A 25,163-nucleotide genomic window follows, 5' to 3' on the forward strand; every position below is an offset into this window, starting at 1 on the left:
AATTTATAGCAAGTAACACTCCTGTCTATGGCATTAGTAGCTGCTGCTTTTTTCTTTTTTTTTTTAATGTATAATGAAGTGGACTCAACTATAAATCATAAAATATTAAAGATAACCACAAATTAATATATGTGGGACAGAAAATGCCTAAGTGAAATGCAGGCTGGAGGTCAGGATGGCTGACCTGAACACATAAATAAATAACAGGATTATGCTCTCTTACTGAGTGTGTGTGCCCATATCTGTCTGTCCTCTATCTAATTTCATGCTTTTTTTTTTTTTTTTTTCCAAAAGTGCTTTGAGAGCTGGCTGTATTTCTTGTTGAGAAGAACATGATCCTGGGAATATGAAGGGGAAGATTGCACCTGGGAAGGGACTTGAGGCAGAGCCTTCCATAGTAGGCGAAATGCAGTCCTGCTGAAGAGATCTACTGCTTCATTCATCAGGTGTAGTCCCCGCCCCAGGGCTTGGCTTTGGCCCTGAGCTATAGAAAGGCTAACGTGACCTACCCACAGAGAAGAAATTGAGGCTAGTGTCAGATATGCCAGTTCAGATGCTTGTTACATACCTTCTCCAGTAACTCTGAAGGCGTCTTTGGCCGTATGGCCAAGAGCTGTGTGCTTCATTGAAAACATAATAAAGGTGTATATGGCTTGAAGGCTTTGCTATGTTGACTTAATTTGATCTCTGCCAGTGTGTTTGTCTCTGCTAAGGTCTGCCCATTTATGAACTCAGCTCTCATATGGCTGGGCTTTGTGTGCACTGTCAAACTTTTGGAAGTTTCAAGTTGAACTTTGTGTGTCATTTTGTGGACAAGTTTTTTAGAGGAATTGTTTTTTAGAGGAATTGTTACAAACACACTTGAAGCATCTTATTTTTTATATCAAAGCAAGATCAGTGTCTTGACATTGCTTTATGTCTGTTTGTTTTTAATTTAGAAGATGGGAGGAAGATGCATAATTTCCTTAAAAAATGCAGTTGCAAACTCCTTTCTAGCATAGTTTACCTAAAATTTGATAGTTTGGAATTTTAATGTTTGGCTTAAATGCATACTGCTTTAGAAAAAAGTGTCTGCATCCCCCACAGGAAATAAATGTGAAGAGTTTGGGTTGAGCCATCAAAAGAATAATTTAACAGTTCCTGGGAAAATTGAATTGATTGTCTTGTAACTCTTAGCATGTATTATTAGGCTATTCCCTTATTGTGACTTTCATTTGCTCCTGTCGCTCTTTTATGAGTGTTGGGTGTATCATTAAAGAAGATGAGACTAGGGGTATGCTTTGCATTTTATAGCTTCCTTCATTTGACAGTTTTTCAGTTCCAAATATTAACGGATAAGGTGGATAGGTTATTATTTCAGATGTATAAAAGAGAGTTTCAACCTAAAATCAACCAGTCTCTAGCAAATCAGAGCAGAGCACATCTCTTGGTGCATAGTTGTGTTCTTTAAAAACAGAATCACTCTAATAATTTCCTGTTACAATTTGAGGTCTTGGAAAAGCCTGCATTAAGAAATGGAAGGAAATGTTTTAAGCCTTTATTGGTTAGGGAAGATAACAGCATCCAGTATTGTCTGCAGCTCAAGCAAGTGGAAAGGAGTATCCTTATTCTTGTAGCTAATAGGTCAAGGAACTGTGTTTGTTCATGGTAAGCATAGACTGGGAAGTAGAGAAATGGGGTTGGAGTGAGGAGAAAGTGGTTTAAGAGAAGGAGGTGAAACCCAGAATGTCCAGAAGTGGAAGAATAGAAGAGCGAAAATGTGATTGAGAAAACAAATTACGGAAAGACTGTGAATGAACAAACTGGTGAATAGGGAAATGAAGGAGAAATGCTTATATTACACTTGAACTCAGTATGCCCATTAACTTGCATTCAAATTAAATTGGAAAGTTCATGTTTTATTCATCACTGTGATGTAACTGTGGGATATCTATTAACTGGGTTGGGGCTGCACTATTAAAAACATGATTTGAATGAAGAGAAGGTTATAGTGGGGAAGGAACAAAGCAATATCTCTCGCTAAACTGCAGGAGAACCTTTTAGGCATGAGTATCTGTAAATTTTGTGGTGTGTTTTGTTTTGTTTTGTTTTTTTCCCCCTCCCCAAACACAAAGCAAAGGGAAGGAGAATAATTGTGGGAAGAAGAAAGGGAAAAGGAAGGTTGTTCTGCAGCCTTCCAGTGTTCAGTTCCACATGGTATTTTTTAGTTTCAAATAGCAGCTTCAAGGCTCTCCTTCTCTTGTGAAAGAACCATTGGTAGGAATATCTAATTTCTTTTTTTCTTTTTTTTTTTCCTCCTTTTTGTCCAGTACCTCAACATAGTATTAGACAAGTCTATCTTAAATAACTACACAAATACATGAGTGGACCCAGGTCTTTGGATTTGTAATGGCCTTTGTACGTTGTTGTCTCTCTCTGAGGAGTTATCTGTGCATGCTCCCATCTGGGAGTTCAGTGGACCGTTACGAGTGAAATACTTTCTCACTTATATATGCAGCTGAAATGTAGTTGTAGGAGAATCATTGTAAGTAATGGTTGTAATAGAGAACTCTTCCAAATGAGAATGTACGTTTTATCATCATTACCTTAAAAATGTATGTGACCTATATGACAGACTATTATTATTCCTCCTGTCCACCCCCAGCCATTTTAGACCTGTTTTTTAATCTCATAATTAAGAACATCTTGTCACTATACGTGTGCACATACTGCTTCAAAACTACAGTTAGAAAAGTTCAAATTTAATATTAGCATTTATGAACTAGTCATGCAGATATGAGTAGTTAAAACTTGATAATTTCCCTTGTGTTGTATTTAATTGCAAAATTCTTATCTATGTTATTTTGCCTTTCTGAGATGTGAAAATACTGAAGTATATTGCTGTTGAGTTTTCCCAGTGTGTCAGTTTTGGATGTTGAATAGCTGTGGTGAGTGACAACCTCACGAGCTTAAGTGGTAGATAATGTGAACAGAAATTTATGGATTACTTGTTCTCCAGTTGTTGGACAGAAATTGTTTTCCAGCTGAAGATCGCTTGTGGTTGTCAGACCTCTCTGTGATAAAACTTGATACAGTATGTAGGAATTTACTAACAAATAAGAATAATTAACTGATATCTACTAGGGAGAAACTGGAATCCCAATTCTGTGTTTTGAATATGCAATCTTAATACATGAGGTTTCTACAGTGCATTAGTATAAATCTTTGGGGACACTTACAGGCATGAAGGTCTGCTTGCTTAGATTTCTTGCAAGGCTTCAACACAAGCTTTGTCCCCTCACCCTGTGTTATACTCCCATATTTCTGCAAATGAAATGATGCATATTAGGCTAAGCTTCAGAGGTTATAGTTGAAGTGGATCTCTAAAATCCTTTGTATATTTAGAGTCACAAATTTCAATTAAAAAAAAAAGAAAATTCTATTTTGTTTGGCAGACTGTGAATTAAAAGAGAAACTGACTCTAATGAAATGGAGCACATAGAAATGTACAATGTAAGCACTCAAATTCAGAGAAAATGTTTTTCTTTCTTTTTGCTATAATGATTTGAGATGTTTACTTGCTTACTTGCAATTGTAATGAACAAAATTCATGTTTGGAAAAAGTCTTCTTTATCGTTGATGGCCTATTTATTATGACAAGCTTGTGCTATCAAAGCTTCTTTTTTAAGAAGACATATATATATATTTTTTTCCTCTTTAATTGGAGGATGATCAGTGTCCTTTTTCTCTTCCTTCCCTCTCCATCCCCCTTAAAGCAAAACAAAACCTTCAGTCCTTAAACAAAAGTGTCTTTGTTTTTACATTTGTTTTATGAAATCACTTAAATCCTTTGGGAAAAGCTTTCCTCTCACAGGAAGAGACAAAGTTCTTTAAAGCCAAAAACAGCAAGCCTGCTAACAGACATCACAATGTTTTACTATCTGAATAGTACTAGATTGCATAAAAGAAGCAATTTCTCATCTTAATGAATGAAAAAGTGCAATTGCAGAAATACACGCAAATAGACATATGGTTTTCACTTGGCAGATGCAAAATTAATAGCACTTGGGGCAAAAACTTGCTGTGTTACCTTCCTTGGAGCTTCTTTGGATTGCCACTGTTGTGAGTGCAACTTTAAAAGGGATTTTTTCAAAGCTCTGCAAGATGGGAAAATGGAATATTCTNNAACCATTTGTTCTCTTGGTTCTCGATCTTTGAGCTGTTCTGATGCTGTGGCTCCAGCTGTGCATCCAGCCATCATAATTTTCAAAAGACAGCTGCTGCAGTGGGCAGATGTGTGAATTACCCTGTACTGATCTAGGAAGCTGGCAACTGACAGGAAACAATAAGTGAGGGAAAGAACCATAAAGACCAAGAACTATGTGAAATATCTCCCTGCTAATTTGTTTGCATAGGTTTTATCCAGAAAAATACTTAAGAAAAGGAATGTTGGGCAGATATGAGATTATTGCAGCATACTTTCTCCAAAATATGACAAAAATGCAAAGTTGTGTTAGAAAATGTAGCAGTGGCTTTGAGTTGTTACCTGTATTGTTACATGGACTGGAGGGATTGGGGGGTGGAAAACCATCCAAGTAGGTGCCTAACATGAATGGAAGAAATAAGCAGCACCCCCCCCSCCCTCCAAGGGCAGGAGGTGTCTGGCTTGTTTCCTGTGGAGTAGGAAATTAGATGCTGAACTGCAACCATGGTATAGGACAGTCCTAGAGGATGCTTTTGTATGCATTATATGGAGAATTCAAAATATGGGCRTATATCAGTGGCCTCCCAGAGATCGAGTAGCATCTCACAGCATCTCTTCAGGTCTCAGGCAGTTCTTGGACTTCGCTTAAAAATCTTCCTGTTGATGCTCTCCATTGCCTCTCTCTTCATTCTGTCCCAAAGCGCACACTGTGTGAAAATTTACAGCGTTAAATAGGTTCCATGTATTCACAAGCTGTGTAACTGCTATAATTTTGATATTGTACACTCATGGAACAGCTGTGTCATCAAGATTGGCTTGACCATAGTGCAGTGGTGAATACACGCATTGCTTCCCTGCCTTATTTTTATATCCTGATTTTTACAGGCACATCTGCTAGCCTTTCTGGAAGCCAGGAGGGGAATAGTGCCTTCTGAAGTAGCATCCTTACCTGAGGAATCCACTCAGAGGCATGCGTGGAGATGGTTATATGAACATTCACCTCATATTTCACCCATTTTAAGTGTTCTTCGTGAAGACTAGGCCAGAGAATTATAGGCTTTGGAGAGATAGAAACTGAATTAACTCATGCTTTGTGGGCTAAACAGCAGTGATGTTTTCATCACTTGGCCTAAAATGCAGGAGGCAAGTTGTGTAGGAAGAGGCCCTGTCCCCCAGTTATGTTTGGCATAATAAAAGATGGCATTTCACTCCCTGATCTTCCATTATCCGAGGACTGCTGTGAAGGTATTAAATGATGCTATTTGTACTGTTGCAATCAACTAACTTGCTTTCTAATTTCTGGACGAGTGTTGCTGAGAAAACTTCTAAAAATGTGCACTGTACCAATTTGAAATCAGATCCTCCTGCTGAACCTTACACATATTTTACTGCATTAGGTGAGCTGCGCTGCTAAGCTGGAGAGTACAGAGGGATATTTGTGTCCTGTGCTATTGTTATGGTCAATACTAATCAAATAATACTACTAATGACAGTAGGCTTATGTTACTACAGAGTATTGYGATATTGTTATATGTTTTGGTCAGAGGGGATCAATGAGGTAATGAAGTGGRAGAGCTACTTGCACCCATAGACCCATACTTGCTCTCCCACTGCCCTTTGTCCAATTTTGCTGTGGGGCTGAAACCTTTTCCTCAAACTTTCCTGGTAGATGCTCTAGCTGGGGTGGGTTGGGGGCAGGGAGGACAGGACTGGGGTCTAAGGCTGGTCTCAAAAATGCCGCATTAGTATTTGCACCTATTCATTTTGCTGTGGTTTAGGAGTACACACAGTTAGAACTGCAGTGCTGCAGAGTGGTGGCATGTCATCTGTTGCTACTGTTCGAGTGTTAAAGAATTGCAGTATAACTTGGACAGGAGGACAAGGAGACAGTTTGCATATTCACATGAATTCTGTCTGTTTTGAGTCAATTATCTGGTGTTCCCTATTGTCTTTCACAGTACTGAAGTGTATAAATACACTATTATTTTCATTTCAGAGCTATTTAGCAAACACTTCAATTGTAGAATAAAGTTCTTATCTGAAGGAGTGGTGCTATTATATGGCAATTGTTGTGCTACAGATACTGTCTAATGCAAAGTTAGCTGCTATGAGGTTCCAGTCTTTCTGCTATTTCTTTCCCATGCATAGAACACTTAGTAATTTAAAGCTGAATTTCTAATGAGAAACAAAACCTGTTTCTCATTCACTGTGACTCGTTTTTATGGAATACTTAATCCAACTTGGTGCAAATTATGAAAGCTGTCTAATATTTGAAAGTTAAGTCTGTTTTGAGCATCGGAGCAGACTGCAAAGTATGAGCAATCCCAGTGCGGTCCTTCTCTTCAATGAAGTGTCATTTGTACCATAGTGTATTAAACTGAAGAAGCAGTAAAATAGTCTTGTGCTTTGTTGTAAATAGCCTAACCGTTTAATTACATTTTTATTATGTGTTATTATAATAACTGATATACTGGGGTGGAGAAAATATTCTCTTGCTCTCCAGTAGAGCGGTCATATGGATGAAATTTTTTCTTCATTTGAAAATGTTTTGCATTATACAGAGTTGTACAGATTTTTATTAGGCTCAAATTTTTGTGAAGTCAATGCCAGAACTTGCTTTTTTCTTATAGCAAAGGTTGCAGCCTCTGACAGATATACTTAATCTTAGTTCTGTTTATCAAGTCACACAGCTCTTACAGTTGTTATCTGTGATCGACTACCTCTTTGACATGCCGACTAATACAAGTATAAATGTGAATGTAAGAAGTCTTGTGGTTGCTGCCCTACAGACCTCACTAGAACTTCTAGTGAGTGTTCTCCAAGGGTAAGATAGAGGCATAGGTTGATAAGGATGGTAAGGAAGCACTTAATGGTGTTAAGGGTATGGCTGGATTACTTCTGGCTGCTGTGCTCTGTACCTCTGAAGGCTTCTGAGAAAGTAGGGAGTTTCCCACTGGGTTGCTGTCCAGAGTCCTATTTCTTTTTTGGATATTATCATGTCTTTGATCGCAGCTTCACAGCCTTTGGGAGCTTGAAGTATAGGAGAACGTCTTTTGCCTGTTGAGAAATTACAGAACGCACATGTTTGTTCCTGGTTACACGGTAACCCTTAACCAATGTTTTTGTGACTTGAGAAGAACAGGCATGTGTTCTTCATGGAAATCTGTATTATTCAGATAATTGAAAACATGTTTTAAAACTCATCTGAATTCTCTTGAATTCTGTAATTGGTCTTCAGCCTAAATACATATCAAATGCAAAATGATGTAAAATTAAGACATCTGGTTTATTCTGTTGTCTGCTCATAAAATGTAACTTGTGGCAAGGAAAAATCTTCTCAAGAAAAGATTTCCCTTAGTTTCTTACTGTGAGTTATTCTCACTGTCTTCTCTTCTTGTCTTAACATTTTTTTTAGTTAGGACTTAAAATTATTCTCTCTGCTTGCAGTCTCTAGGACTTGCATTTAAACTAGCCAATTTATGCTTCATTTTTGATGTCTGTAGTAACTTTACCTTTATGTTAATGTATATAGATGAACAGTTTAGGACTTGACCTATATAATAGAAGTGCCTTTCAGGATGTATATATTAAAAAAAAAAGAAAAAAAGGAGGGGGAGGAGGGAGAACTAGTGCCCAATGCAATAATTTTACTGATGTCTGTAAAATTAGTGCTGTTAGAATAGTCGAGATCTGTTGTCTGTTTTGCAGTCATGGCTGTAAATGCAGCTTGTTAAGACACATTTTTAGCTATCTTGAAATGAGGCAGGGGCTGAGCTAGTGCTCAGGGGCAGAGTCTTTCCATAGTTCTCTTTACAGTCTTGATTTCGGGATGTGCGTTTCATGTGCCCTTATTGTGGGGTTCACCTTGTGGTTGGGCTCCCTGATGCTCTTGACAAGAAGCAGCCTCTTGGGAAGTTGTGCAGTTCCCTCCTGCACTGGAGGTCCCAGTTTCCCTCAGGATCTCACATAGGCACAAGCAGAGCTCAGCCTTGTCTGCCTCACCCCTGGGACTGGGGTATATCTGGCACCTGGGTTGGACTAGAACAACTGTAGGGCCTACTGCAGAGACCTTCTGCAGGAGAACGTGTTCAGCTGTTATGCGCACCTCGTGGCACAGTCAGAAACCTGCTGGAGAAACTAGATGAAGGGTTTATCCCACACACAGATTTGTGCTGTCCTGCTTAAACTTCCAGAGCTCCTCTCTTTACTGTCTGTGATTGAGCTATAACAATAATAAAATGATAGTAGTTGTCTGCAGTCACATGTAAAGAACAGAATGCATAGGGCATAACACTGCACAAACTGACATGTCAGGTCAATAAGAGGGAATAAGCCCAGATTTTAGTTGTGTTTCCAGGAAGCCTTGCAGTCCCCTACCTCTAGTTCTACTAAGGACACTCAACAGGAGAGCTACAGCTGACATACCAGGAGTCAGGCCATGCGGAGCTTTTATAGGTCACAGTCAAGATTTTAGATCATAGTTAGAGAGAAAGTAGAAATCCCTTTGCATAAAGCACAGGGAGGTCATCAAGTGAAATAGTTCTCAGGGAAGTGTGCATACATGGGATAGGGAAAGGAGTTGAAAGGGGAACTCTGGATTTATGACTTGCACCACTGACCGTGGGTTACCTTAACATCCAAGAAACATTACATTGATGTTTCCAARTGATCTTGAGTCATCTTGGAGACAAAAGATTGAATCCTCCTCCCCATCCCTTGGTATTTTTGACATTAACTCAATGGTGTCCACATGTGTACACACATACAATATTCTTTGTTTAAAAAACCTAAATGTTTCTGTAGGGACCTGATTTAATTTTCTGGATGAGCTTTTCCTTTCTGCACCTGGTTTGGACACAATCTGGGAAAGTGGTTCCAGGACGTGATTCGCATCCACAGGAGAAGCAGTGCTCCTCTGAGGATTGTTAGCTGCAGTAGGAGTATCACCTTTAGTGGCAGGTATCAACCCAAATTCATCTACTGCAATGCACATAGAAGAGGTGGCATATGAGCCCTAAGCTACTTCCCTTCCCCCCCCCCCCTTGGCTTTTTATGTGTCCAGAACAGAATGGTGACAAGGCACAGCTCTGTGGGGCACTCTGTGGAATGTATTCCCTAGTACCTCTCCCTAGGCCCCCTCTCAGATATCTCCTAAAATACCTCAAATGCTTTTAATTTTCACTCAATGTCTGTACTTTGAGTTGCTTTGTCTGGAAGTAGTTACTTGTAGAAATTCTCACTGGTGGTATAAGATAACTTGGCAACTTCTATGAGAAAACAGTTATATGGGGAAGAGGTTATTTTGAGACTTTGTCTTATCTGGAGAATTGCCAAAAATTGGGAAGTACAAAATACACTTTTTTCCCTGAAATTTCACACTGCTTTTAAAAATAAAATGCTTCTGCTTTTAAGTGGGTGAGTCCTTGCTCAAAAGTAGTGATTCTCAAATGTTCATATTTTAGCCAGGAATAAAATCCTTTTTTTGTAAAATCTTTTCAGAGCCTGCCTTTGAGAAGGAATGAATTTGGTAGTCTTTAGACTTTTCTCTTTACAGAATGTAATAAGTTTGTTTGCTTTTTCAAAGGAAAAACTGAGAATTGCAGTGAACATGCTCTGTTGCATTTTCAGCTCAGTTTTATACAGGATAAAGCTGTTTAGCCTTTAATACAGTAAACAAACTAGTTAAAAGGGGTAAGTTATGTAATTATCATGAAATTTTAAATAACTATGAGCTATTAGTATCTGATTGTCAGTAACAGCATATTATGATATTTAAAAATTAGCATGTACAAAGCAGCTGTCTGAGCTTCTCCTCTTACTGAGCTCATAATTAAGGAGGTGACTTATAAGTAGGAAAATGGTTGCAGATATTGTCAGATCTTTTAAAGACTTTTGGTTATTCCAAAAAGAGATTTTGAGGTTTTGTGGCTTTTATTTTTGTTTTCCCTCACTTTCRTATCTTAATTATGTAAAAGTTTTCAGATTGCAAGCTGAAGTGCTATTTTATTTCTCCAAGAGTCTCTTGGTGTCAGTGTGGTGAGTGCCAGTTTCAGGAGCTTGTAACTTGTTTGTGACAGTCTGTTCCTAGCTGAAGTATAGCAGATGTTTGATGCTTTAAAATAATAATGAACACCGTAAAATACTTAGTAATATGAATGTACTTTACAGGTCCTGATGTAATTTCGTTTGAAACTAGCAAATATGCATATGGTATATGGAAACAGATAAGAAAGTACTCCCCCTTTCTGTGATATCGTATCTGTTGTGGACTGCAGCTGACTCTAGGMAAGAAAAATACATAGTGGATAAAATGTGAAGTGATATTAAACAGTCCCAATGGCAATTAGCTTGAGTTGTGCATTCAAGGGGGAAGGGTGAGAAAATAGCCTGCAAACTTTTGCACTTCTCAGTGCAAAACTGTGGGTTTAGGCTCAGTGTTGGCTACAGATGGACTAGGAATTGAATCCCGTTTTACGGATAAATCTTGCCAAATTTAAATTCTATTCCRTGTTAAGAGAAGCAACACCAAAAGTAAACAAAATAATTCTTTCTGCTTTGGTATTTGAACTTTTATGAGGAAAATGGCATGTGACTGAAACCAGTAATTTCAATCTCAGTAGCAAACTATGGAGACTTCTCAAAGCTGCTGAGCTTGGACTTCTGAATTTCTGATGCTCRCTTAACTGCCCAGGTGATACAAAAAGAGCTTCCATTTTGAGATGGAAGTAATCCCTTAGGTCCCAAGTTGGGCTGGAAGTTTCCTGGTGTACCAGTACCTACTGTGACAACTTTATATCACAGCATAAAAGTATAAGAAAGGATTGCCAGAGGCAAAAGGAGATGGTATTTAAAGAGGAACCTTTTTTCCTCTTTCACCTAGTCATTTTGCTGTATCACATGAATGATAACTGTCTTTTAAGATTATTTTGTTGTTATGGGAATTCATTTGTTTCTGATGAATTTCTCCTCCCGTCCCCTGTTTTTTGAAGATCTTAAACTGAGTGCTTAGACTTCATGAATTAGTCCAGGAAATTATGGAAATGTAATGCAAAGTTTACCGTATAGTGATATGTATGACAGCATCAACTTGAATTGTTTAATATCTGCACAACAACAGCTTTTGATTTTTCTTGAGCTTTTTTTCCTCACTGTCAAGTTCATTCCCAAGAATGGTGGGTTGAATATACATGTGTCAAATGCAGGTATTGCTCTGGCAAAATTGCTGACAAGCTAAAGTAGGTGGTTATTGTTTGTTTTCCAGGAAGACAGATACAGTACTCCACTTCTGAGCCAAAAACAACTTTTCTCAGACAAAGCTCGATCTTTTTGTAAGTATTTTAAATCCTGCCTACGTATTGCAGGTGCGCTACACAGACCACATGCTGACCGGTGATCACTTCCTCTGTGGACAGAAGGATTAGAATCGAGTTTCAGTCCTAATCCTGGGTTTCCTGCTGCAGATTAACTTTCAGTTCTTATTCCCGTTTATCTAACTGTGCGTTAAAGGCTATGTTTTTATTTATTGTTGCTCTCAAAAACAAACAAAAATTCTACTATGCACTACATTTGAATGAGATTGTGTTAAATGGTATTTTGATGTCTGTTATAGTGGTGAGTCTATTAAGACTTGTGCCTTATTCTTTCGGGCTCCTCGCACATAATTAGGCATGTGCTATACAAATTCATGGAGTAAAAGGCATTGGCTATTTATTAATTAGAGCTGAATGATAGTAACTTCATATTGAGATTATTTTATGATACCTAAATGGTTTAAGATCTCAAAGCTCTTATTTTTTTCAGTTAATGCTTTATTAGTCTATGTTTTGTTATTTTTAACTTTACAGTAAATATATACAGTTCCTTATGTACGGACTGATATCCTATAATAGAAAATACATTTTTTGTCTTCCTTGGAGTTTGAACTGACCTTCAGAATTTTATATCTGAAAAAATGCTTTCATCACTCTGGGTTTTTTTTAGTGTTCTCTCTGTGTACTTTATCTGATCCACACTTTTAAATGTGATTGTGCACAGATTAATAGCATCTAAAATCAATGTTGGCCAGAACAAAAATATTAAACTAAATTTGTTCAGTCTGTTCAGTTGATAAAAACTTGGTGAAGAAAAACTGTTTCCTTTTTTACACAGTTCCTTTTGTTTATCCTCAGAAGTTTTGGATTTAGATACCTAGTTAAACCATCTAACCTAACTAATTAAGACATAATCATCTAGATACAGCATACAATCTGGTTTAAGCAAAAGGAAAATTAATTTCTTGGTGTTCTAAGAAATTTAAAGGAAATATTTTTAAATTGTTTAGCCAGGGCAAATGATATCATGTTTTTCAAAGAAAAAAAAATTACTAGAAGCGTGCACGTGGTATGGTGTGTTAATTTTTGCATAGTTTGTTCCTAGCTGAAGTATAGCAGATGTTTGACATTTTAAAATTATAAGGTATTTTATGGTGTTCGTTATTTACTTAGTAATATGAATGTACTGTATAGGTCCTAATGTAATTTCTCAGTTTCTTTCCCAGTCTCTTGTGAGACTTGAATTGGTGCCCTAATGAAGTCTCTGAGGAGTTGTGTGAAAATCTGGATTTAGTGAAGCAGAACGCTTTGTGTTTTGTTAACTAAGGGTCAAAACATCTTTGACTAAGGGATTGTGTCAGTTTGGGCTTGTAATAGTGCCCACTGTAAAGGATACTGCAAAAATGTATGTATGTCATAACATATACATGAAAGTGTATGGAGCAAGTTTAGTTACAGAGTTTAGAAAACTTCACATATTGACAATTTCATTAACGTATTTCTGTAAAATGGTCATCAGCATTCCCCCAGTTTTACTATTTAAAGAGAAGCTTTAATAAAAGGTAAGCCTTTAGTTCTTGTGTCCCACATTGATAGAGCAATGAGCTGACTTCCTGCTTTGTGGGGGGAGGAAGAGATGAGAATTCTTCTGTCTCTCATCCATCCATTTGTAATCTCCTACTACTATTATTCAGAGGCCTAAAAAAAAATATACAGGCTTCTACTTAAAATTTTTTTTGATTGTGTTATAGGAATAATATTTTAGGTAGTTTGAGATTTCAAGAAAATAGATGTTGTATGAAAATACCTATGTAAGTGGAGAGTATTTCATTGGCATGCTTTTGAGACAAATTAATTGTTTTCTRTATGAACGAATACTATTTTTTTCAGTTTTCATAGAAACTCATCAATAAGCCGTGAGCACAGAACAGATTCTTTATCCTATATGATTTGTGTATCTTTGTCTCTTAAATCTGTTTAACAAAGTATTGCAACAAATTTGGGATTAGTGATGTGCTTAGTTAGCTTTGTTGAAGGAGCCTGGGACAGAAAAATGGGGAAAATTCACCTTTTTGCATTAGGTATGATTTGCTGGCATAAAGATTAGCTGTATCATGCATTTCTTTTCAAACAGTTCCTGGCCTCATGGGTGCAAGGAAGCTGTGATCCAGCCCTAGCAGTATAAATTTGGCAAAGAAAATAAACATGGGTTTTGTACAGATTTGTATATTGGCAGTAAAATATTCTCAGCTCATGTGCTTTCCTTTTACCTCTCACAAATTTAAAAATAATGTTGGTTTAGTGCCAAGTGTCTGTTGTTATACATGCCTGCTTGTATTTTAGTATACTTTACTGCTTTTAGTGGCTTTTTTTTTTTTTCTGGATCAACTCTGACACACTTATGATATTGAGGGCTGTTAATACCAGCTTAAATCAGGTATTGCTCAGAAAAGTTTCTGATACATTATTAAATAGAGGTTTTAAATTTCAGTGACATGAAGTCWTTATTGTAAAATCTGAGTTATAATCTAGGTTTGTTTGGTTAAGCTATGTTAATCTATTACTAAAAATACTCGGGCTTTTCTGTTTTTTGTTGTTTTCATTTGGGATCGAATCTCTTTGAACCATGTAGACATGCACCTGTGCTCATTTTAATCCCTGTGTAGTTTTCATCAATTATCACAGCAGGCAAGAAGAAAATCAAATTGTAAAATGCTTTTGAAAAGTAAATACGTTCAACCCGGAGTTCAAGTTTCTATTTTAATCAAATATCTGTATTCATGTTCTCACACAAAGCTGGGTAAGGGAGGGGCAAGAAAAGCCTTTTTTGTTTTCATTGTGAAATATCTGTTTTGAAGTGCTTTGGAGTAAGATGRGTGTAATATGTTAGTGTTTGTAGAGGAAAGGCTGTTATGTGTGTATATGGATTTTTTTTTTTTTAAGCTAGGAAAAAATCTAGGTCAAGAGATTTCAGTCTTATTAATAAAACTTAAGGCTTTATTCAACAAAAACTATCCTCCCTGGCTAGAAAGCCTCCTGACTCGAGAGCTATCGGTGGGGGAGGAATCCATGGCCCTAACGCATTCACAGCAGCTTTGCTGTTTCTATCACCATTTTTAAAATGTCACCTTCCTCCAGTGTATTTGTGATAACCGCCTTCAGAAACTCGGATGTACGGTGTTTTTTTGTTCTGCTTTATCGTTGAGGGCTGGGGCGGTTTGTGTGCGTGTTGGCCTGGCCGGGCGCTCGGGSACCTCGTGCTCGTCGGCTCCCATCACGTCTTGCCCCTTGGCGAGGGGGCGTTCGGKTCCGCTCGCTGGGAAGAGCAGGACTGCGAAGGCCCGCAGTGATAGCCGAGAGTCGAAGCTCTTGTAGCTTCAGCAAGAAATACTTGGGAGGGTGGGGGTTGAAAGGAGAGGAGGTAGTTGTTTTGCCATGTTTATTTTCTCTTTAAAGATAACTTTTGCTGGTCCTAATTTTCATCTTTCTTGTCATTTGGGAAGCTGCCAGTGTTTTGCATGCGCTCACGTAACCGAGGACCCAGACGCTTCAGAAGAGCTCCTTCGAGTCTGCACCGGCTCCTCCGAGGCAGGAGGTTTCTCTCAGCCGCGTTTCCCGGGACGTCGGGTTAGGGAAGGGCTTTAATTGCAGGGGTGTCGTGCTGAGCTCGTGATGTGAGCGCTGCGGCGCCTTGATGAATTTTGCGAACGCTGTTTAGGGAGACCTGAACTGCGACTGCAGGCAGCCGTGTGGGGTTTGAGATTTATTAGCTTGTCTACCAGTTAAAGCACTCCTGAACCCAGTCCCAGAAGGAGCAAAGCCGTACTCATACGGTGCTTTTTCCCACAGAGGGCCCCACAGCTGTGGCAAGCTTAATTTGCACACAGGTAACTGAGAAGTGACTGTGTACTCCCCCTCTCTCCTTAACGTTGTCTGAGGCAAATAGTTTCTTGAGAGTTTCGCTCTAAACTGTAAGAAAGCGGACTTTTTTTTTTTGGCAAGAAGTTTATTCTGTGTGTATGAATCTACTTTTCTGGGCAGTGTGAGTTAGACCTGGCTGCTAGGTCTTGGTTAGAAAAAAACCCTGAAGACTTAGTCTGGAAACGAATTAAAAGCTGTCTTTTTGTTGTCTCGGCCATAAGGACTGAGACTTGTAGGCAGGTAATCAAATTCCACCCAAAACAGATTTCATTAAGTTGCTAAACAGGCTCTGGCCACAGGCCTGAATGATTTTATTTTTATTTATTTTTTTGTGTGTGTGTTTGTGAAAACATTCATGTCAGCAAAAAAAAAAAAAAAATCTTGCCAATCTAGGCCTCTGATTTTAATTCATTAGGAGATATTAAAGCATTAAATCTCTTCCTTAGACTCGTTTAGCTTTTCTGCTCCTCTTATTTGCCAGTTACTGACCTATTTATTTACTTGCAGCTTTTCTCATAAGCCTGTTCCATGCAGGCTGCGGCTTGACTGCCTGGACCTGGCATGACCTTCCCAAGCGCGTGTGAAAGTACAAGTCTTTGAGTTCCTTTCAAAGACCCTTTCTGCTGTTATTCTGCTGTGACTTGCTGAGCCAGAGATTAGGTGAAAGAAAAATAGCTGCCTCTTTTTCCTGCTGACCTCTACTCGCATGTCTGAGTTCCTGTCCTTGGACTGGGAGTTCACTACTGGATGGGGTGTACTTTTGTATCTGTACTCTCTGGATAGAAGGTATTATCAACAATATATTGTGAAGGTTTTTTTCCCACCGCTTTCTTAACCCTTGCACCCCAACGTTTTTTCTTGGTGGCAGCAAAGAAGCTTGCTATATAGGAATGACAAAATCAGAAAAATGTAATTTTTGGTAGTGTGTGATAAGTAGTTATCACCCTCTTGTTATTTGGGTGTTGTGGATGTAGAGCAAAGTAGTTGGGGAAATAGGGTACACAAAGGGGCACCCAGAAATGTGAAATCTAATTCCTTCAGAAATGGCTCATGTCCCTGTTGCAGTATTTTTAGTGACTACATACAAACTGCTGTCAAATATATAAACTGAAAGAACAGGAGAATATTTTTCTAGGCTCTTTCAGCTACAGCAATCTACTGTACTAGAGCTCCAAAAAAAGTCAGGAAAAACTGGTTATGAAGCCTTTGGTTTTCCTTTAAGTTTGTGTGTGACCCTGGAACCAAAAGCCAAGATAGCTAAATTTATAGTAATTAATCATGGAACAACTTACCAAGGGATTGTAACATTTTCCATAAGATAAGAGGCTTCTCTAAAATATGCTGTTTATAAACTACAGCTGCTGTATTTTACAAAAGAATTAGGTAGGTAGTTGCCATCTGTATTGGCATGTTGAAGTTGTATCTGCAATAGTCCTTTCAGGCTTTAAGGTTTTAGAGAATTGATCTGTATTTAACATTGCTTCAAGGAGTGTGAATTCAGGGGATGAAAGGTCATCCTAAACTATTAAAAAAAAAAAAGAAAAAAAAGTTTGTTCAAGACTCCTGTATTTACATTTTCCTTTCCCTCTTTACTTGCCCAAGATCTTATATGTGGGGAGGAGGGCAGAGAGCCTGCCCATCTGCTGTTACAGGAGGTGATATGTTTCTGCCCTTTGTTTTGTGCTGGCAAAAAGACTTGATTCAATATATTTATCGCTTTCAGGGGAGTCCTTCAAATATGTGCAGTTGCAGGTCCTAACTTCCCTGAGTGAGAGGTGCAAAAACCTTAGACATAATAGCCCATATGACTAATATAATTGCATCTTCTTTTTGAATTGCTATTGTAGATATGAAGCAAACTTTGAAGCAAGTCAGTTGACACCCACACAGGACTAAATTATAACATCCTGAATAAATTACTGTTCAGTGTAAGTGCTACAGTAGTGTCAACACCAAGAAAGCTTGCTCCAAACAGTTCTTTACAGGTTGAAAATCACTTTAAATTGCCTGGGTTTTAAAAAGTTAATCTGTTTAGTTATTTGAATGAACAAAGTTTGAGATTATCAAAACTTCAAATGTACTAAAAATAACTTGACATTTTTCTCTCCTATCAAATTCTGTTCGTATCCCATAGATTATGTTGTAATTTTTATAGTTAGTGACCAAATGGTGACTTTTAGTATACTATTTTTTCTTTAAAATGTAATGAAATAATTGCTCCCCCATTTCATGGCAAGCAAACCGAAACATATTCGGTCTTGAATTAAATCACATGAAACCCTTCAGTAGGGTCTGAGGAGGCATGCACCTGTGAAAACTTATCCTCTTTCTTTCTTCACCCATGAACATATTAAATGTATCGCTTCTACAGCATTAAAACGCAGTGGCAGAAGTGATAGCACTCCAATAAAGATCAAGGTAGAACCTGCTTAGATGCTGGATCTTTTGTTTACTTTTATAAAAGCTTTTTTCCTTTGCTGCTAGTGAGTCTGACGTTTGTAYGTGGGCACTTTGTTAGGATGCCTTCTATTTGAGCTTCCAACTCAGAACTTTCAAATTCAATATTTAGGGTTTAATACTTTTTTGGGTGCCTATTCTTGTAGTTAAGTTCGTAACTAACTTTCTGCAGGAACATCATCATACCTGGTATAGCAAATGTTATCTAGTTTTACAGAGAGAGTGCCATATTGGCATTTTGTTATTATAGTGGAATTATCAAAATATGCATTTTCAGCATAAAATCATCAGTCTCCAAACATATGCTGCTTATCAGAGTTAAAAGAAAATTATACACCCCAATGATAGGAGTTATTAATACCTCCAGTGAAGAAATGTGTGTTTCGATATGCAAAATATCATTTGTATACTTGGAGATCTTTTTGTATCCGAAATAACTTTTGAAATTTCACATGATTCTACCATTACAAAAATGCTGGTTAACTAGCACAACTGTCAGTATAGTGGGCTTTAGTGGTCCATCCTTATTATTAAAAAAAACACCTATTACTGTTAGGTATCTGAGTGCAGAGTGAATGACTGTGTAGAATGAGCTCTCCATTGCCCCTGGGTTTCAGAGTAGAAAGGAGCATTTGCCTTATGGACCAGTCACATGCAACTGTTAGGTTACACAGCAGTGTTGCACTCATCCTTTCTGTCTGCTGTGAAATATCTGTGTAGAAGTCCTGTGAACTGCTGTTTATGTAGCATGTCTGCTTTAGTAATAAGTCTATCCACTTTATGAATCTTCTTCCTGTTTTAAAAGCCTTTAATATTGTATACTCTTTCCTTCCTCTCCTAACTGCAGCATTGTTTAATGTGGATAAGAGTTATCAAAGGAAAACCATATAGATGGCAACTCATAGAAAAGCCCTATCAGCCCTGTGGCCCTTTTGCAATGTATATAGGGTTATGATATGACTGTAGAGAGTCCTATGTGATATTATAATTAAGCTATAAGATGTGTCAAAAGTTTAGGTTTGAGTTATCAGAATTGTGTAGTAATATCGTCTCTGCTAAGCTTCACACTGATTTAGCATTTTGCAAAGTGGCCTAAATCAAGGTCAAGCTGATGGATGAAAGTGGCTATAGTTGCAGAACTCTTTGCATACTGTAATGACTTAATATAAGGTTGATAAATGTTTATAGAAGAAGCTGTAAGCAGCTGCAGAAAGGTGGCAATAATTGCAGAACTCGTTACATATTATAACAACTTGATATAAGGTTGATTAAATGTTTATAAAAGAAGCTATAAGTGGCTTCAGAAAGGAAGTGTAGAATCTTCTGATTCAAATTGTTGATTTATACTGCTTTTAGCGTTAATAGTTGGCGTGGCTGCTTGCCCCTTCCATGTGTTTGCCAACTTCCTGTTACTTAGAGCAGTGCAGTTGCTTGGATTTGTTTCCTGTTGGATATGGAACTACTGTAGTATTGCACTGATGTTCTGGGTAGTAATAATTTGTATTAGTTAAACCAATTTTAATGAATAATCAAATTTTGATAACTAATTTAAAACCAAGAAAAGTAAATAAGCTTGGTGTCTTGTATACACTTTTACTAGTGTAAATAAGAATGCCTTGAATGACCTGTTTTTAAGCTAGAGTTGTATCAGTATATGAAGTTGTTTCCTTCTCAAAAATGCGTGCAGAACGAGAACATCACCTTAAGTGCCTCTAACTTTAGACCTTGCCAAGCTGAGAGATTGTATTTAATTCCTGCCAATGTAAATGTCTGTCAATTGTCCTAAGGACTGAGCCACAGCCTAGACATGGGCTCAGTTTCTTGAAGTTTAGACAAAGACTTGATAAGTCCAGTATCAGTGAAACCCTTGGGGATGGGTGCTAGGATTCATTTTGCTGCCTCATTAAAATTGTATTATCAGTATAATAGTAGTATAATATTATAATAGTGTAATATTATAAGTATATTCAGCATTTTTTTCCCTGTAAGTTGTGATATCATTTTATTGTTCCTATCAGTGAAGATGGTGAAGTACTGAAACAGAATGAAGGGAGGTATTGCATTTCTTGAAGTCTTTTACAGCCCAATATTAGGTATATTTAAAAATCATTCTCTAACCAAGTTTCTAGGAGAACTTTATTGCGTCTCTATTCTGAGGTGTGTTGACCTGAGCATCCTTGAGTCCCTGCCTAGGTCTCTAAAATGGGGTCCTGGAGTGCTTCCCAACCTAGGTCCTTGGGGTGTTTCCTAGTTACGTACTGTCCCCAAGAGTTCCCCTGCTCTAGGTTTGATGCCGAAGAAACCTAGGTGTGGAAGCTCAAATTGCTGTGGTGCATTTTAGTGGGTCCCCCAGCTTGACTGCTGAAGGGGAACAGGCTTGGCTGCTGTGCTGAGGAACACATGTGTTTCAGTATATAGGTTATCATCTGAGTGCTAATTTGTTGATAGCTGTCTAATCAACAGAAACACTTTTTTTTTTTTTTTTTTTTGGTGTGTGTGGCTACCAGGCAGATGTGTCTACTTCCTTTCTCCCCTGTTACTGAAGGAGGAACAAGAGATTTTACTATAGCCTGTATCTGGCTTAGGTTAGTACCCTTTTGAATATATTGACTTTGTTACTGGCTTTTTTCAGTGCTGGTATATTTTATAAGCCCTGACAAATATGTTGGCACTTGCTCTCTTGTGCTTTGAAAAATAAATTTTATAAGTACTTCTGTGACTTATATCCTTTTTACAAATTTGACCCTGCGGGCTGACCTGAAGTCAAACCTTTTCATATGTTTTCATATTCCTAGCAACTTGGACTGTGGTATTTTGAAGTCTGGATTTAGGTTTATATTACTTGTGTTAGAAAATACTATGTTTCGGGTCTTCTGGTGCCAACTTCTTTTTTCGTTTTGTTTCTCCTGTTGACTGACATTGAGTACAAAATTGAGTTAACCTATTTGTGTCCTTCCCTTCCCTAGTTGTAAAATATCTAAGGAGAAGCTGTATTACAGGTGAATAACCATGAAAAGGTTAGTCTTCATGATTATACTGAGATGCGATGTATTGAAAGAGAACTGCACAGTTTCAGTGTAATACAGTGTAAGTGGTGGTTAGCCTCAAATGAACATGGATCAAATTAAATTTTTCCTATTTTTTCTTTTGGGTTTTAATTTCTTGCTGATGAAAGTTTTTAACTGTCAATTTGCACATAGACATGTGGTCTAGAGGATCTGTCAGACCGGAAGAAAATCTGCCTCAACAGGCTGTAATGTCCACCTGTGTTTTCTCTCATGCTTAATAAATAAATAGATATATCAATGACTGCTTCCTTCYGCTGATTCCTTCCTCTTGCCAACTGTTTCTTATTTCTTCTAAAGTGTGTAACTGTTTTTATTTTGTCCTGTTTGCACATGTCTCCTATTATTAATTATTTGTACTTACTCTAGTTCTCAGGTTTATATTGTAAATCCTGTTCTTGTGCTGGGCAGCGAGCAAACAAAAATGGTCTGATACTCCTCCAAAATGTGTGAACAACTCCTTATTTAGTAACTGTTGTGCATACACTCTAAACAGTCATCACTGCCCCAGGAAACACTGGACAGAAGTAAGTTTGTCTCACTTTTAAGACATATTTGAAAAGGGTCCTGCAGGATACAATGTTTAGACTAGATAACCTGTGGAGTCTCCTTTAATCTTGCCATCAATAATTCAGTATGTTGGGGGKTTTTGTGTGTTTTGGTTGTTTTTCTTTAATATTGCAGTACAGGTGCCTTGCTGGTCTACTGAATTTGTTTTTTGCCATTATGGAAGAGATCTCACATATTCATGCACACAGAGGCTAGTAGTTTCATGCTTTCTGGCCTTCCCATAGTCTTGACAAAAGTGCTGTACGGCCTCCTAGCCTTTTGGTTACTTTGGAGAGCCATGCTTGTAGTTTCCTGGCATCAATCCCTGGCTGAATTGCTTGGGCAGGTATTACCTCATTATTTATCTCTGCTCTGGAAACCTGAGAGCTATCTTGATTCTTGATCTGATCATTTAATGGTATTGGATGTTGCTCTGATTGTTTTGAATGTGGGTCATTACCCCTTTGTCAAAGGCAAGGCAGAACTAACACATTTGCATCTGCATCTCATGGTGTTTCAGTCCYGTGGTAGAAGGCTTTGGACTCTTGTGTCTCTTGAGCTGTCTGTCTTCTGTGAATATAGCAAGATATGGAAGATGAGATGCCTACGGCAATTTCATTTTATAATTTGTGAAAAATCCTACTTCTCTAAATGTGGTAGACTTGCAATAAGAACAGTCACAAGTCCAAATCTGTTGGAGGCCCTAGGTGATATTTGTCTATCTCTGTGATAATATTACAAAAGCTTTTGAAACCTTCCATGCATTCCAGAGATTGTTCTTAAAATGACAATGGTGTACCTGTTGAAAGTCAGAAAGAGGTGTTACCATTGTCGAGTCTAAAAATCTTTCTTGCGCTTAGCTTTGCTCACAGCTCCACCCATTAGGTGCTTATTCTGGACACTAGGTGCCATTAATTTTTGAAGAGTTTTTTATGAGAATGTAATCAGGGTAGTGTAATGTACACAATTCCTGGTTCAGCTGCATATGATTACTCATGTATATTTTTTGTGAATGTTTCATCATTAAATCATCATTCATCACCCAAATAGTGGGCAAAGATAGTGATAGCATATGGTTGCTTCTAGTATCTGTCCTACAGTCAAACCAATTACCTAGCTTGCATCTCATGAGCTGCAAGGTGGTTATGCTTTCTTAGGGATTATGAAAAATGAATAACGCTAAACCACAAACAAACAAACAAAAAAAAAGTGTTGCCCAAAGGCTTTGTATGCCGTGCACTGTGGAGCTTCCTATGAAATCAGTGAAAATATAAGATGCTTTTCCTATTTTTCTGCCTTCATAAAGTTTAAGATGGTTGAGTATTTGCTTTACTTCAGGTGTTATACCTAAGATATTCAGCAAGTTTTATATTTTGGGCACCACTTTTTAAGATGATATATGTTGGTATGTTCCCAGGATAATCAGTAATGAGACTCAAACAGAGGGTATGCTGTTCTTGTAAACAAAAACCACCAGGGCTATGTCCAAGTCTCAAACCATTTTCAGGACTGCTAAGTCACAAATCTCTTTGGCATATACATTGGAATGCCTGAGCGAATGATTCTTTGTTACTTTAATGCTGCATCTGTGCATCATTGTTAATGCTGCCCCTTTTCAGGAGCTTAACTGCCCTTTTCTAACTACTAGAGAAGTCACCAGAAACTCTTATGAAGGGCCTCTTAATTTGCCTTAATTTCAACTCTTGTTTCATATTATATGGTTCTCAGTAATATAGTAATAATGCAGTGTGGTTTTCTTCTATTTCCTTTCACAAGGAAAATTTAAGACATTTGATTTTTCTGATCGAATTTCCTAGTAATATTTATGTAAAATAATTTGGCCCACCAGTCCACTTCTTAAGCATGTCTCCTCTTGCCACTAGAATCATTGTATTTACTTTGCATCGTATGCCTGTTTTTCCTTCATCAGCCTTCCTTTGAAGTCTTAGCTTGCCATTGTCACAGGATCCAGGAGCCTTCTTGAGTGTACAGGCTTCCTTCTTTGAAGTCTCTTTGTCTAGAGGTGTGTATTCACCGAGGCTGAAGACAGTAAGAGACTGTACATTAGCATGTAAACTCTGTTCATAAGTTCACAGTTGCAGTTTTCAGTGAGTACGTCTTGATTTGTGCCTGTGTAAGGACCTTTCAGTGTGGGAATACGTTCATTTCTTCTCAGTGGAGTTACTTGTAGGAATGGTTCACCGCCACAGGTGTGTCAATCCTCTTTGAAAATTGCACATACACTTGTATCTCACATTTTTAGGATTTTCATACCCAAATATGATAAATTAAAATTGAACACAGCTGTTTCTTGAGCATCATTTGTAGTCATAAGTTAGAGCCCCAGTAACTACCTGTTTCTTTTACCAGACTTGAATCTGACCATGTGTTTTTTGTTGTTGTCTTTAACTTGCTTGGGATCCAGCTGTCATTCCTGGACACATGATGAGAATTGCATGATGGAAATTATCGGCCTGCCAGGTTGACTGGATACATCTGTATTGCTTCTTTGTTTAAGTATTGTCATTTCATTGGGAGTAATGTGCTCTACCATATCCTTTCACTGCCACCCAAGACTCTTCTAATTTATTCATGTTTGGAGCCCTGTTTTACTGGGCTGCCTACTGATACTCTGAGAACCCTAATTGTTTCCCTCACAACATCTATACTTATCTTCCTTTGTTCTTAACTGTCGGCAAAAAAAAAAAAACCCTGCAGAACTAGGTAACACTGTCCAGCAAACCTGTTTTTTTGCTTTTTTGTCTTTGACACTTAATGACTGTTCATGATTCATTCCAGGAAAGTGCTAGGCCTTTGTTAGAAAGTTCTTGAAATACATACATATTTTATCATGTAACGCTATGAACTTATAAGAAGTCCACGGAGGAAGGACTCTGAAGTTTTTCTGCTCTGTTTTTGTAAATAATCATATGATTGCTTTAAGGACTCTGTCTTGTTTTCCTGATCAGTAGCACAACAACACGTCAACCATAAAATGACGGCTTGTATAACTGATGCACGTGTTTTCACAGACACTTAGTGCTTAATCCATAACTGATACAAATCTTAAACTAAACCCTCAATCTTAGACTAGAAGAGAGTATCTGAGAATGTGAGTAATAACTATTGCAGGTTTTGTCAACAACAGCTACCCCAAACCTAAAATCTTCTTTTTGTGTTGTCTTTTATATGAATTTTTCAAGCATGCGTGCATACGTGCACACTGACAAAAAATTAGGGTGCTGGACTTGGCAGTCTGCTTCTAATCTAAGTTTTCTGTCAGTATAATTAACAAGTAGGAGATTAACGTACTTTCTGTTCCTGTAAATATATTTTAGCTTCACCCTGGCAGTATATACTGGCTGCATAGCACTGCTGATGCAGGGTCTTTACAATGAGATGCTCACAGCAACAAAAACAGTGGTAATGAAATTGTTAGACTTCTGAAGAAGTTGTGGTCCAATTGATGTAACTTTTGTTCAGGAAAATTAGCAGTCTATTCATCAAACTTTGTGGAGAGTAAACTACTTAATAGTTTCTCATGTGTGTCTTTGGGATGAAATTTATCATCCTTGGTCTGTCTTGACGTAGTTTTTATCCCGTGTGTATAAAGTCATTAAGGTTCCTAATTCAGCGGTAAAACCTGCTACATTGAAGATGTGTATGCCTAGATTTGAT

At 37.8% G+C, this 25,163-nt stretch overlaps 1 protein-coding gene across 1 annotated transcript in view; it reads left to right on the forward strand.

Moving 5' to 3' along the window:
* The first annotated feature begins 378 nt into the window (after positions 1 to 378).
* Positions 379 to 25,163, forward strand: part of FAM110B (family with sequence similarity 110 member B) — a 117,251-nt gene continuing 92,466 nt past the window's right edge. Inside the window, exon 1 of the mRNA XM_026054716.1 lies at positions 379 to 448. The gene's annotated coding sequence lies outside the window, so the exon portion shown is untranslated. The remainder of the gene's footprint in view (positions 449 to 25,163) is intronic.

The sequence above is a fragment of the Apteryx rowi genome, unplaced genomic scaffold, assembly GCF_003343035.1.
Source record: "Apteryx rowi isolate R43461 unplaced genomic scaffold, aptRow1 scaffold_96, whole genome shotgun sequence".
Lineage (NCBI taxonomy): Eukaryota > Metazoa > Chordata > Aves > Apterygiformes > Apterygidae > Apteryx > Apteryx rowi.